At 48.6% G+C, this 14,425-nt stretch overlaps 1 protein-coding gene and 1 long non-coding RNA gene across 5 annotated transcripts in view; both read left to right on the forward strand.

The window, feature by feature from the left end:
• The window catches only part of MAML3 (mastermind like transcriptional coactivator 3), a 201,691-nt gene that overhangs the window by 152,371 nt on the left and 34,895 nt on the right, over positions 1-14,425 (forward strand). The gene's annotated exons all lie outside the window — the stretch shown is intronic.
• LOC149918053 (uncharacterized) lies at positions 7,817-13,974 on the forward strand. The gene is made up of 3 exons (XR_016465809.1): positions 7,817-9,699; positions 11,087-11,136; positions 13,943-13,974. It is a non-coding gene; the product is annotated as an uncharacterized LOC149918053 (long non-coding RNA).

A 14,425-nucleotide genomic window follows, 5' to 3' on the forward strand; every position in this document is an offset into this window, starting at 1 on the left:
TGCTCCATCTCCGGGAAGGGACACTGGCCTCAGGCAGGGACCCAGACTGATTAGTTTTATTCTGGCAGTGCGCATTTCAGTAATTCCAGAGCTCTGAACACCCAGTAAACCCAAGTACATGGCATCACTTTGTGCCATATGGTGGCAGGCCCAAGTCAAGCAAATATTCCCCTCTGGTCCTTTTCTTTAAGGCAAAAGTGATGGTTTTCTTCTTTTCTAATGCACTGCTGTCTGATTGCCCTGGCAGTGACACTGTGCCCAGGCAGCAGAGAAGAAATAGCAGTTGGTTTGCTGCTTTCTCCCCTGGAGAAAAAGTCAATGCGTGCCTCTGCCTTCTCTTAGTGCTGCTGTCTCAGGAGCTGTGTGGAGGGTATAACTGGGAAGCCTCATAGTGGTGGCACCTGTCTGTAAGAAGGGAACGTTCTCGGGGGAGGAATTAAGCACTTTGCTCTTTCCAGCTGCCGTTTGTGAATGCTTTCAGCTTTTGCAAAGTCATGCCTCCCTTGTCTTTGAAGAATTTACCGAAGAGGAAGGATAGAGCCGTACCTTTAAAATCCTTTGCTGGTCACCTCTATTTTCTAGCTGGGGAAAAAATGGCTTGAATGGTCTTTCACATCAGGCAGCTGTAGGGGAAGAAGGGCGTATTCTGAAGAGAGCAGGTGTATTTCACTTTGCCTTACAGGTCTCAAGAATATCTCTGCTTTCTGACAGAGAAACTCCTGAAGGTCTCTGAGACACTTTTTCATCTTTATTGAAGAGCTGGAAGCTTTGCATTTGCAGAACAGATGTCCTTTGTTACAAATTTTTCATTTCTTATTGAAATAGATATAAGCAAGAATTCACACTTCACAAACTCAGGGGGAAGCAGCATTCTAAATGGAATGATTAAAAACCCTTCCTTCTCCCATTGCTTCGTTTTTCACGTGCGGCTCCTGTAATGTCACTCGTGCTCTCCTCCACTTGTTGTAGCTTTTGCAGGAGAAGAGAGGAAAAGCTCACCTTGGGTGTCCGTAGACAATGTGAAATGCGAGTGAAAAATAAAATAGAGGAGGGGGACGTACCTTTTAATCTTTTCAAACCAGAATGAACTCAAGATCAATCCTGGACCTGTACCCAATACGCTGCCTTGATTCTCATTAAGTTGAACTTGTGATAACCTACTGTAAAATATTTGGTGCTTCAGACACCAGAGCAGGCTAAGATGCTGTGAAGAAGATCATGCACAGACGAATGATCAGAAGTGATAGGTCAATACGTACAACAAAAACAAGGCAGAAGCTAAGTTCATTGTTAAGGCAGCGTGGGGAGGAGGTTCCCACTGCACAAGCAGGGAAGGGAAAGTATAATTGAGGTCACTGGATCTTAACACTTAGCATGTTAGCCAACTAAATCGCAGTTTACACCAAAAGGCTGTGAGCTTCTGTGAACTGTATGGTTGCTGATGATATTAATTTACTGAAAATCCTTCCTGTAAGCTCTTTGTAGAGTTACGCACTGTGAGCTTTTTTTTCTGTTTGAAGCTTTTCTTTTGTGAGGGTGAGTTTTGGGCTGATGAGGAAAGGCAACCTGATGTCCATGGAAAATGAAATCCTGTATTTATCCATAAGCTAAGTGCCAGCTGTTAAGGCAGAGACACACACCACAAGATTGAATTCAGCTCACTCAGCCCTCTCCTTCCCCTCGGTTTGCCTTCTCCGGTTGCCTGTTGTGCAGTGAAATTGGTAAGATGGATATATCATCCATTCTGAGTCAGACTGACACTGCTCAGTTCCCCAGATGCATTTTAATGGCTTTCCAGCTTTTGTCAAGCACAGTGATATCGAGCCCCTTGCTTTAAATCTGTCAGTCAAAGCAGGTGCTTCTAAGGAGCCGTGCTTTACCTTTGAGTTTTGCCAGCTGTGGTACATGCCAACTGCTAGCAGAGCTCACAAGTGTAGGGGCTTCTGCCCTAGGAGAAATCCTGCAAAACCCTGGCCAGCCTCCCTGTCCTCTGTGAAGCCATCCCTCCACGCAGCACCGAGCGGAGGTGCTGCTGCCTTTGCACAGGAGGATCCCTGCTGGAGGATCCCAGCTTGACCGCAGCCAGGTGGTCCAAGCCTCATGAGTAGGGTGCTGCAAGAGAGGCCGTGACCTGTGCGTTGCAAACGAGGTGACTAGAAATATTCATTTTGGCCTTGAGAAGTACTGAAGGCTTTGTCAGGAAAGGATTAAAACAGAAACCACAGAATGCAGACCAAAAATTGGAAGAAGTGGTGAGCATTTTAATGAAAAATCCATTAAATTTTCCAGTTTCTTTTACTTCCAACCTGGCAGGAATTGTTCTTTTTTTTTCCCCCGTTACTTTAGTTTGCCAACAGCTACAGAGGCCAGTTTTAAAGTCAGAGCAAAAGCACCACGCTTGCACTACTTTTCCTGTTGTTTCAGCCTCAGGTGGTTTTGCTTTGAGCTGTGAACCTGAACCAGTCTCCTACAGTGCTTCCCTTTTTCTGCATCTGTTTGTGTATCGTGTAAGTGAATGGAGATTAATTATATTTTTCTTCCCGTCCAGATCTGACCATCTTGAATGGCCATAACACCTGCAGGATATGGTGCAGTCAGGGATTCAGATGGATTAATATGTCCCTCTTAGCCTGTAAGCAAATGCGGGAAGAAATCCCATCCCCAAACATCTTAGTTTTCTTTAGTTTGGCTGCTGCAATTCTGTTCCTAGACCTCGTCAGACTTCTGTAGCTTCAGCTCGTAAAAGATAGGAGCAGTCCTCTTTACCTTCCTTCTCTGTGCCTGGCACTTAGTTTTGTTTCAATTGTGGGAGCGAGCGATTCATCACACTGAACAAATTCTGCCCAGGTCTACAAGCTTTAGTTGCATTAATTGAAAGGTGATGCTTTCCACAGAAATCGTGGAACAAAAGCAGTGCCTCTGGTTATAGAGCTGCTCAGCTGTCAGCATGCAGCCAGTCTTTGTTTGTAGCCTGCCCTGCTCTCCTAACCACATAGCCGTTCTTTTTTCATACATTGCCACCCCAGCAGTTTGATGGGCTGCTTACATCACCCCGAGCCACCAAAACTCGTGCCATACCTTGGATTACATACTCAAAGTCTTGAAGTACTATTTGTGTTTTGTTACCTGACTCAGTGGTTTACAGTCGTGCTTGAGCACAAGTCCCATTTTATCACATAGAAAAGTTGAGACGAGATTTATTTTCTTGCAGCTTCCTTCTGATTACTAAAAATCTGTGGGAGGTGACAGGAGATGAGACGTCCTTTTTTTAATTCATCCAAGTCTAAAATTAAATTGGTGCATAGGATAATACCCTCTAAGACAGCTGCCAGACTAACAGGTAAGGAAGGTATAGACAGCACTGGCAGAAAGGCTGCAGAAATCTGTAGGTAAATTGCACCGCCGCTCACTTGATGCCATTTGTGTTGGCACCACTTTGCTCCCTCACTAAAGGCAAAGCCTTTGAGAGGGGTGTGGAGAGTTTGGGGTGTAGCAGTCCTGCTCATAATGGCCTCAGAATGCAGCACTGTGCTCGCCCTGCTGTTGGGAGCAGCTTGCCTTCTCTGGCCCCTTCCTGGCTACTGGCACCACGGCCCAAAAGATGCTGGATGTGTCCTTGGCTCTCCTCCTGTGCCTTTCTCCCAGTCTTCCTTCTCCATCCTTCCCCCACTCCCTGTTCCCCTCTCACTCCCTGCTGCCCACACCGAACATGTACAGATTTTACGGTTCACTGGAGAATAAGTGGCTGTCATTTCACAGACGGGCCAGGATGTAATTAGCCACAATGCATCGAAGTAATGGAACAGATGTCTCTTTGTAAACCTGGGTTGCTGTTGCACACTGTGTGTGTGTGTGACCTGCCGACTGCTCGGGGCGATTCCTCCTGTCCCCCCCTCCTCCTCCCCATCTCTGCACTGCTGAGCCCTGGGCTGGGCTTGTCTCCTCGCCGGCTTGGCTTTTCTCTTTCTTCTGCTCTCATCTCTCCTGCTGGAAGGCCACTGATTACGTGACGAAGTGTTAGCAAGCAGAGCCTGCATTTATCGACGGAGTCATTCAAAATAGAAAAGGTGATACCCCTTTTATGAGATAATTGGCAGTTTCGAGTTGCTCTTATTACCCGATGATAATACACCAGTAAAATCATAAATTACTGTTATGATGCCAGGCCTCCTCCTCTCTCTCTCTCTCTCTTTTTTTTTTTTTTAACTGAAAGTAAAATAGCTGTGTACTCCATGAACCCTCAAATTAGTATTTACACATTAGATAAGAGATGGGATATTGAGCTGATCACAATGTGATAATGCACACACGCTAACGACACAACAAGCAGTCTCAGGAAGATGTCTGTCTGGTGGTGAGGAGCTGTAATCCCAACAACCTCATGTAGCTTAAAAGGGGCAAATCGTGGATCTGATTTCCAGGTTCTTAATCTGTAGAGCAAGCCTGTCTCTGCTGGATGCTGACTAACTCCAATTCATGCATTTTCAGGCCTTATTTGTCCAGTTTTTCATCCCTGTAGTTGGCCATGGCCATGCAGTACCGTCTTGTCTCATGCAGCAGTGCTGCTTTCACTGCTGCGGGGGTCCTGCTGGGAGCAGGGGTGACCTGCTTGGCCAGGCTGGGTTGCAGAGGAGTGAAGTACTGCAGCCAGGCGCAGCAGGAACTCAATGACAGCACAAGCAGGGAGAATAGTGAGAGATGATTGTGTTCTTCGTGCCTGTGGGTCTTTTCCTTGTGCAAATACGCTTGTGCGTCAGGGTGCTCACAGCCAAACTGTTTACACAGTCTCTGTGTGTGCTTGTGTGTGTTTACAGGTAATTTTCACACAAATTTTCTGAAAAACTGCAGCATTTCCCCGGGGCGGTTTTGATAACAAAGTTCCCATTAGTTCCCCTGCTTTTGACCCAGCAGGCTTAACTTCAGGGCGTACATCTTCTGAGTGTTAACTCTGGTGAGAGATGTTCAGTAGGGACTGTAAAAGCAGTGATTTGTGTAGGGGTGAGTGCATTTTCACCTGGAGCTAAAATGCTAAAGAGACTGCTAAGCAGCATGATAATGGGGAGCAAGGTGTTAAACCTCAGAGAGAAGAATGCACTGCAACTGTTTACCTCTGTGGACTGAGCATCGGCCTTGTGTCTTCTTCAGGTTTTCTCTTCAAGCCTGGAGTGGTTGATAACAGGTTTTAAAGCATGTCTTGTCTGGAGCGTCATGCTTCTAGAAAGAAGAGCCATAATGAAACATGAGAGAGAACTGGCAATCTGGTTGGTGCCTGCTGTGAAAAGCCAATCCCTCCTGCAGAACACTTCTCCACGTGTTCAGATAGATTTCTCACTTGCAAAGATGTGCACCGAGCACCATGGAAGTCATGAAGTGCAGAACCCCCATCCTGCAAGCACCCATAGCAGAGGGCACCTGAACCATCTCAAATGCCTTTCCATTCAGGAGGCAGCTGGGTGCATCCTCACAGCTAGGGCAGTGCTGGAGAAGTATTCCTAGCCATTTCAGATTGTCACATTTCAGCAGATTTTATGGCCCTGGTGCTATGCAGATTTCTCTGTGTCAAACAGCATGTTTATGAAGCATAAGAAGTAGCCCGTAGTGCAAGAATATCTGAGGGTTTCTGAGGAAAGAAATAAAGCAAATTTTGTTGTGCAGTTAGAAGTACAGCATTTCTTTTTCTCTAATAAGCAGTAAGTATTTTGTGAGACAAGGAATACGGGATTTGGCACTAGTTGTAGCCTTCAGTAGCTTGTTAATTCAAGTGATGGTTGGAAGTAGGATCAGGAAGAGAAATTGAGAGACTCTTCTCTAAACATGGGTCCTCCGTGGCAGAGGCAGAGTGATTTCCAGGACTGCCCAGCAATTACTATACAATGCAGTTTATAATCTGCCGTGCTATTGTAGAATTGCACAAAACCATTTCAGATGTTTCCATTCTTGTATATGATGCTGATGAAGGTGAATCAAGAATGACTCCAGGCAGCTGAGATTCAAACTGCTGCTTAGTCTTGTTCAACCTGGGGATCCCAGTAGAAGACACCATCTGCTGTCAGCCATACACCCTCAAGAGGATGCCAAGCCCAGCTGGGCCCAATTCTGGTGTTAGGGCTGGTTCCCTGCAAACCTCATTTCCCCTGAGGGAGGACTTCCCTTAGCAACCTGCATCCAGCTGCTTGGGTTTTTTCTTTCTGATGCACAAATCCAGTGTTGATCTCGCCTGAATTGATGGAAACAACCAGTCTACATTAGTGGGAAACAAAAAACCTGTTGTTAGCTAAGATTTTTTGGATTTGTTTAAAAAATGATCTTGTATGTTCCTTGGGATTCAGTCAACATTGTAGTCTGTGTGGTTGTTTTGTAATGAGGTCAGTAGGTGCATTGGATTTGGTTCTGTACGGTCCCTGCCTTTCAAGAGACAAAACTTAGGGTTTCTTAAGACCTTCCAAGACAGTCAGGTCTCAGAGCAGGTACAGCAGATTGGCTGAGCCATGCTTCTGCCTTGTCTCACAAGAATCAAGCCTGGTACTGCAAATGCAGGACATCGTTGTGCTGGGGAGCAGGAGGGAATTTGTTTCAGTCTGAATGAAGGCGTTCTCTGGCAGCCTCAACTAGAAGTGGCTTGTAAGGCTTGTAAAGCCTTACTTACAACAGTTAGGGGGACAGTGAACAACAAGAGCTTCTGACACTGACTCTTGTCATAGTTAATTCTTTTTTAAAGCATATCCGGTTTCCTTAATGAGAATTCATTTTTCTGCAGTGTAAACAAGAGCAACTTCTTACTCCTGAGGCCCCTTACCAGACAAAGCTCCCCCCAACTGAGGAAAATGAAGACTGAGCTTAAACTGTGACAGCAGCTCTGACTCACTACATGTTGTGTTTGTGTTCATTGATTTAAAATGAACAGCACGCTGTCACCAATATGCACAAATGGCTTTGCAAGCCCTTATTGCTTGGATCGCCATCCCAGGATGTAGTTTTTCTGTATATGCTACTGATATGTCACTTCTGTACATGGGTAAACTGAGGCAGGGAGCAATTAAGGAACTAATTCTGTCTACTGTGTACCAGTGAGGATCACAAAGCATGAAGCTGTGGTTCAGATGTAGGACGTGTTAAATGTGGAGACTTCGTGACTTATTGCTGATGTTCAGTGTTCGAGTTGCAATAGAGCAAAGAGAGTTCACTGAAGGGCTTGCCTGCACATCCCCATGTGCTGGGCCAGCAGGCGTGGGTTTGTACAGCAAGAGAAGGAGTGCAGCATTGCTTTGATTTGAGGGTGACCCAGGAGAAAACATGCTCCAGCGCAATTCCTTGCTTTGGTGCTGAGGTGCCAGCATGGCTCAGCCTCCTGTCACACTTTAAAAGCATGCCTTGAAGTCTGAGGTTTGTGGCCCATCAGCATGATCCATGAGAAAAGGCCTTTCTCTCACACTTCTGTCACATCTAACTGGTTCTCTGTGGTTCCTTTGTACTGCACTCTGCTTGTAAGGTTTCCTAGCATGTGAAGGTATAAGAATTGGGCTCTTTCCCCATCTCTTTTTTCACTTGCTTTGAAGTAATGATCTATATTTAGGTCAGTGACACGATGAAAGATGTTTATGTGTTTTACCAAAAGCTGGAAATTGCCTTTCCGGCTATCACTGAAGGGAAAAAAAGCTAATGGAGCTTTGTTGTGCTTCCCTTGCTCTTGCAGCAGCATTCTTGTTGGGGGCTGCACAGCACCCATCCCTTCACTCAGTGCTGGGCTTCAGCACCTCCGACTGGTCCCTGGGCCAGCGGCCTCACGAAGGACGAGGGGAAGGTCACAGAGCTCTGTTCTGTTCTCCAGCTTACCTGCAGCAGGCATTGCCTGCATGCCCTGTCAAGTAGAAAATGTGGCGCTGATAAATCCTGCCCGCTAAGGAGCCGAGGCTTTTTAATATGCAAGTGCTCAGTCAAAGAAAGTAAACAGACATCTCCTTCTGCAGGGAATTACTAGACAAACGTCTCCCTCCCCTTAGCCTCCCTCCTCCCTCCTCCCTTCCATTTAAGTGTAGGAAATGCTGCTTTCTTTATTTGATAAAGAGGAGGAGGGGAAAGGACATGTACTGAATCACGGTTAAGCTGCTGTCTTCTACCCCAAGACCTTTCAGTCTGGATGTGCTTCATTAGTTTGATAAGCAGACACCAAAAAGGGGGGAGGGGGTGTGGGGTCTGTGCGAGGGGATCTGCCTAGGGGCTGCCCAGAGGTTTAAGAAGATGAACTGCTAATGATGTTGAAGCTGTACCTTTTTGGGACCTTGGCTCCTGCAGGAAAAGCGGGCCCTTTGCACTAATTGTGTTGTGCTCGGTAGTGTGATGGAAAGGGGCTCACAGGGGAGCGAGGAGGAATGAATACAGGCTCGTCCCCGAGCAGCCCCTCACTCCTCCCCCAGCCCCACACTCCTTTCTTTAGCAAGATATCTGGCTCTAAGTCATCCCAAATATCAGGAGATAGCATTAGGAAAAGAGATTAATTTGGTAGGTCATTTATTTGAACAATCTGGCATGATCCCTGCAAGATAAACATTGGTTTTAATGAACGCTGTCCACACTGGCAATGCAAATGTTTTGCTGCGAGCTGCGAGCCCTGAAGCCGGCCCCATGCGTGTGCAAACATAAGGCCTGAGGACTTTGGAATCTGACTCACCCCAATCCCATACTAGCCATTTTCCTCTCAGCAGGTTCTTGCAGCCTGTCCCTAGGGGGCTACAGGGCAGGTTCACATGGGCTCGTTTGCCTTTTGCTTAGACACTGCTACTGCTGAGAAGACCACGTTTTGCTTGCGGAGACTCCAGCTTAACAGCCAATGGGTGTTTCCTTCATCCTGCCCGGAAGCGTGGCCCAGCACAGGTGTACCTTGTCTCAATCTGTTGGAGCTTGGCATCTTGCCCTTAGTGCCTCTAGGCTCTCTTACACCAAAGCACAGCGTCATCATAAAATTATCCATCCCTGCAACAATCCATGGGTATCTCGTCAGCTGCAGACAGGTGGGAGTAACTCAGAACACTGCTCAGCAAATGGGACACAGCTGGGACTTTAGGAGCACGTAGGGAACTGCAGCAACCGTGAGGTCTCTCAGCATCGAGAAAAAAGAGTACAAGATTTGTAGTATCCCTGGAGCATGCTAGCAACACAGGAGCGGGCAGCAGGTTTAAAGCCAAGGGAAGCATTGTTCTGTTTTGTTTTTCCACACAACACCTACTTAAGGAGTATAATTCCCTTCTGCACTCTGTTGCAGGGACTGAGTATAAAAGGAATTGGATAAAGGCAGGAAGGAGATATTTGCAGCTGACTGTGAGCATGCTAGGCAGATGCAGCCCCCAGCGAGGGTTCACCTGATCCTCTCATTGCTGGGAGCTGGGAGAGATCCCGGGGAGGGCTTGCTGTATTCTTTTCCTTGTTCCTTTTTGTGCTCTGCCTAAGTGTTTACAACTGGCTACTGCTGGAGATGAGACATTGAGCTAAGAAAGCCTTTATGTGTAAGGCCATTGCGTTACAATGGGGGGATGTGGTGGAACAGCCTGGGGAGCAGAGCCCAAGGAATCTGCTGCTGGTGGCACACAGTCCCATGAGTGACCCTTAGCATCTCTTTGATGGGGATAGTCAAAGGAGGAGCTCTGGCAGACAGTGCAGTAAATGCTGGTGGTGTGCGTGCTGTAAACCACTTCACAGGGAGAGGTGAATGCTTCCCAGGGTGTGGTGTGTGACAGCGGAGAGACAGGCTGTTTGAAGTTGTGACCAACTGTTCCTCTTCCTTGCTTTTCCAAGCGTTCTTTATGTGGCGGGCAACACAGACAGGCACAACAGTAATTTCATCATCTGAAGGTCACTGGGGAGTTGTTTCCTGCCTTCCACCCACTGCCTCCTGCCGCAGGAAGGGGACACCCCAGCAGGGACCGGCTGCTGCCACACCACTGCAGAGCTCCACAGGCTCTGGTCCTCCCTCTCACCCAGCAGGTGTTGGGCATCCACCAGAATCCCCGCTCTGAGGGAGGCAGAGCAGAGCTCTTGCTTCTTTTGCTTCCAAACTTACTGCTCTGGGACTTCACTGCCCTCTGCATTAATGGGACCAGTAAGGCTGTTGTGCAGTGCAGTTGCTTTTGTTTGCTGTGCCCTCTTGTCATTGCTGTTGACTCATCAGGCTGAAGTGTCTGAGCTTAATTGAAGCAGTAACAATGCAATCAACATTTCTCTCTATTTTTATCCACATCTCCCCCTCCCCGCTGGTTTTTCGGCTGCCTGGCACGCCATTCATGGAGCCGGGAGCCTGGCAGCCTTGTTGAGCCTTGTACTGGGGGGACTGACCAAGAATAGGAGTAAAGCCCATCCAAGGCAACCAGGGCTCACTCTTTCTCTGGGTGATACTGGACTCCCACGTTACACTGCCATCCTTACTGTGCTCCTTGTGCCACCTCCCCATCACCTTTCTTGCAGCGTGGGAAGACCTGGGCACCAGCCAGCAACCCTACAGCAGGACTGGGCTGTCAGTTACTCTCAGTCCTTTTTCTGTGTCGCTCCTGCAGTGCCAGCTTTGACTGGGGACAGGTAGAAAGCACAGAGCTGGGTGTGCGAAGTCAGGGTAGGGAGCTGGGAACTCAGAGGCTGCTGGGAGTGCTCTCACTTGGGGGAGAAGTGGCCGTGGGAGAGTGGCGGAAGCGAGCAAGAAAATGTAGTCGTTCTGTAGTACATAGAGTAACTATACTTAGTGCGGCTTTGTTGGATTCAGCATTAAGTGCTGTGACTCATCCTGGGGCCCGCTGTGGAGAATTTTGGATCCACGGCCACTTTCTTCTCAAGTGAGAGCATTTTCATGAGTTTTGATGTGCTTCACCTTAGGAGTTTTGCTGGGTGTCCTTAAATAGGCAGGCACCAGGTGAGAAAGCCCAGGGAGGGCAGAGCAGCAAGGAGCAAATGGATTTGGAGGGTTTTGTGTTTTAAAGGGATTCTGCCTCGCCATAATTTGTCTTTTCTTTTGAAGTAGACACTATAGCTGAGAGCAATAAGGTGCTGAGAGGAGAAAGTGCGAGGAAAACCAGTGTTTTTCCTTTTCTCTTGGTACCTTTAGCAGCAGAATATCGGGTCAAGAAGAAAGCGGAAGACAGAGGCTGTGTTCAGGTAGGTGCATTTGTTGAAAATCCATTCAGCTCATGCCTTGGAGGTAGCAGGATTTGGGGTTGGCAGAGTCCCACAGCAAGGCACACCTCTCCTTTGTGTGCTCTGCTGCTGTGTGGTGCTGGGCTGCATTGCCCTGCTGCCTTGCTCACCACTCTGTACACCACTGACCTACTCGGTTGCTTCACACGCTCTCCCCATGGCACACAGCAAGCCCGCTGCTTTGTACCTGCCCTGCCTTGCAGCCTGTCGGTCTGTCTGTCTGTGTGCTCTCCCATGGCCGTGTCTGCCCGTGGCTTTGGCACAGTGTGCGTGAGGCTGCTGTGGGCTGGGCAGTGCGAGGCTCTGCTGGGTGAGGAGTTGGAGGCTGCCTCGCACCAGGGAGGGAAATCAGTTGCCTTGGTGGCTGCAGTCAGGTGAAATAAAATGCTGCTTGGAGTTGATGGGAGTGGGGATCGCTCTCAGATGTCAGCTCCTTAAAAATGGCCTCACTTAAAATGTATACGGAGAGTGGAAAATGGATTTTTCTCTTACAGGAGGAGCTTTACCCTTTGCTCAGCTCTGCGTTTTCCCCACTCGTTCTGGGCGGAGCGCGGTGCTCCGAAGGGAAGGTCTTTAAAAACAAAACAAAAGGCAGCTGTCAATTTAATCCAGGCTCCCTGATAAAATTCCAGCAGAGTTCCTTTTCTCAGAGATGAAATAAGAACCCTGGCAGGCCCTCTCGACTGGCCACATAAATCATCCGCGGTAATTGCTCAGAGAAAGACGAGCGCCTTGGTGCAGGGCGGGGGGAGAAGCTGCGCTCACACAGCCATTGGCAGCACCCAGCCCTGCTGGGGAGCACCACCAGTCAATAACAGGAGGGTTTTGTCGCCTTCCCTTTGTGGCTGGTCCCACTTTTATCACCTCGCGGGAGTTAGGGGCTTGGGGAAAGGGGGGCTGAGGAGGAGGAGGCTGCGGGAAGGATGGAGGCAGGTGGAGGGAGCGAGATGGAGGTGAGGAGAGGAAGCGGGCGATTGATTTAAGTGAGGAGCATTTAGCGTGCTGGCGGCACCATTTCAATTAGCTAATATCTCCCTGGGTCAGCACGTGACTCCGCACGCTCTGACTGGGAGCGGGAGGGCGGCAGAATGCCCAGCGTCGGTGGCGGCTGATGGCTGCAGTGGTGCAGGAGGACAGCTGCTGCCAGCAGCACCGAGCTGCCATTGCTGCCTCCTGGGTAGCCACGAGGCAGTGGTGATAAAATAACGGCAGCATGGCTGGGCCACCACCAGCCACACACATGGATCTGTCACTGCTGCCATCTGTGTGACCCTGTGTGACTGCTCATTGAGTGAGCCTAGTGGTGAGGGGACATAGACACAGCTAAGCATAAATGCCTGAATTCTGCTTAACAGAAAATCAGCATGTATGGACAAGGGGATGAAGGTGCAGGGCATGGAGGACTGCACTGGGGTGCTGGCTGGGGTGCCCTCTGGCTCTGCACCTTGGCCACTGTGGGCTGAGCCCCTTTCCTGGGGCCACCTCTGCAGCCCAGCTTGCCATTGAGATGCTCAGGATAGGTGGCAGAGCTGCATGGCTGCCTCAGGGCCTCTGCTGTGGGACCTGACACGTGCCAATTCACAAGGTGCAGCTGGCTCTCCACATATGCTTGTGCTTTGCTACGAGTTCTGCTCTAGCCCTGTGCCTCTCCAGCTAAAGCTTTTTAAGGGCTGCTTCATAGTGGCAGCTTTTAGTCTTGAAGCACAGCCTGAGTTGCTTAATTCTTACCACTTACTTGGGCACCCAGCTCTTCACAGAGGAAGCCCGCTTCCCTTTTCCCCAGCTGATACTGCCTCTTTCCCTTACTGCAAACACGCTGCTCTGCCAGCATTTCAGATGCCTCCTTCCTTGCTTTGTTTGTGGGCGCAAAGCCCAGCTGCTAAACACACACTTAAGCCTCTCTCTGTGTGCAGCCCTGAAAGATCAAGGAACAAAGGCATGCACAGCCAGAAAGGCTTCTCATCTCTGCCCTGTAGGCTGGGCAAGGGGATGTGGACATGAGCACACCGAGCACTGTGCTGCCGCTGGCTCTTGGGTGCTGCAAGGCCGGGCCCTGTGCAGGGTATAACAACCATCAGAATCCTTTTTTCCTGGTTTGTCCATCGTCTGCTCCACAGGCACCCCTGCTCTCTAAAAAGTTGGGGCGGACACAGCCCTGGCTTCATCCATCAGCACTTGAGAACTCACGTCAGCAAGCCAAAGGTGGAGCTGGCACGGTGCAGGGAAGCACAAGGATGTCAGCACACTCCCTGCACAGTGGGGCAGGCCTCTGGGTGCCCTCCCAACCTCACACTGGGGTCAGCAGCAGCTGTGTTGCCTGCTAGTGACGGGGTCGGCCTCCTAATGATTAGTTAGGAGGCAGTTGTGGTTTCCCGTTGAGGAAAACAGACACAAAGAGGCAAGGGGCCAAGGGTCAGAAGGAAGGGATGTGACATGCTAGGGAGGAAGGCCTTTGTATTAGCAGTGGTATTCTGCTCTCCCCCTAGTACCATACTTCTCATTTTCTTAAACACTTTGCTTCCTGCTAATCAGCTCTGCATGAAGACTTCACACTGTTTTGCAGATACAACATTCAGTTTTCAGTTCCATTTATTCTCCCACTTCCCTTTATTTTCCCTTTCTGTGTATACCACTATTGAAAAACATATTAAACTACATTTCCTGCTGTTTAAAAGTGAACTAGAATTAAAAAGCACCTTGCCTGCAAGACAAAGATGTTAAAACCTTAAAACAGAATTAAAGTATTTGCATTTGCACCGTGTTTCAGAGGATCTCGATTCTAAGGAAGCTGCTGGCTTGGTGGAAATCTTGCTGTTCCCATGTGGGCCAATGGGGGAGGAGTGATTTCCTGCAATGAAGCACTTGGCAGAAGAGATGATGGAGATGACTGTCTAGAAAATTGGACCAGAATCCTGTGTGAGACCCTGGTTGCTCAGCTCATCTAAATGAGGTGTTCTTGTGGACACAGCTCTGGGGAACCTTGTTTGAAAGTACATAAGTTCAGCATCTTCTTGTTGCAGTCAAGTGTGTTGTCATTTTCCCGTGACTTGGTTGAATGTGGCTCCTTGGAGTGCTTCTGAATCATAAGAAAGTTGTTCCATTAATTGCCTTATTCTGAAATAATCTTCTGGTATCTTCCTGCAGAATTTACTGGGGATCTAGTTTGCTCCTAAACACTTCTGAGATGGATGCATGGGTAGAGAGAGTTTTCAATCAGATATTAATAGCTAACTCCAGCATATATATGGGA

The sequence above is a fragment of the Phasianus colchicus genome, chromosome 4, assembly GCF_987193195.1.
Source record: "Phasianus colchicus chromosome 4, bPhaCol1.hap1.1, whole genome shotgun sequence".
NCBI classification, from domain to species: Eukaryota; Metazoa; Chordata; class Aves; order Galliformes; family Phasianidae; genus Phasianus; species Phasianus colchicus.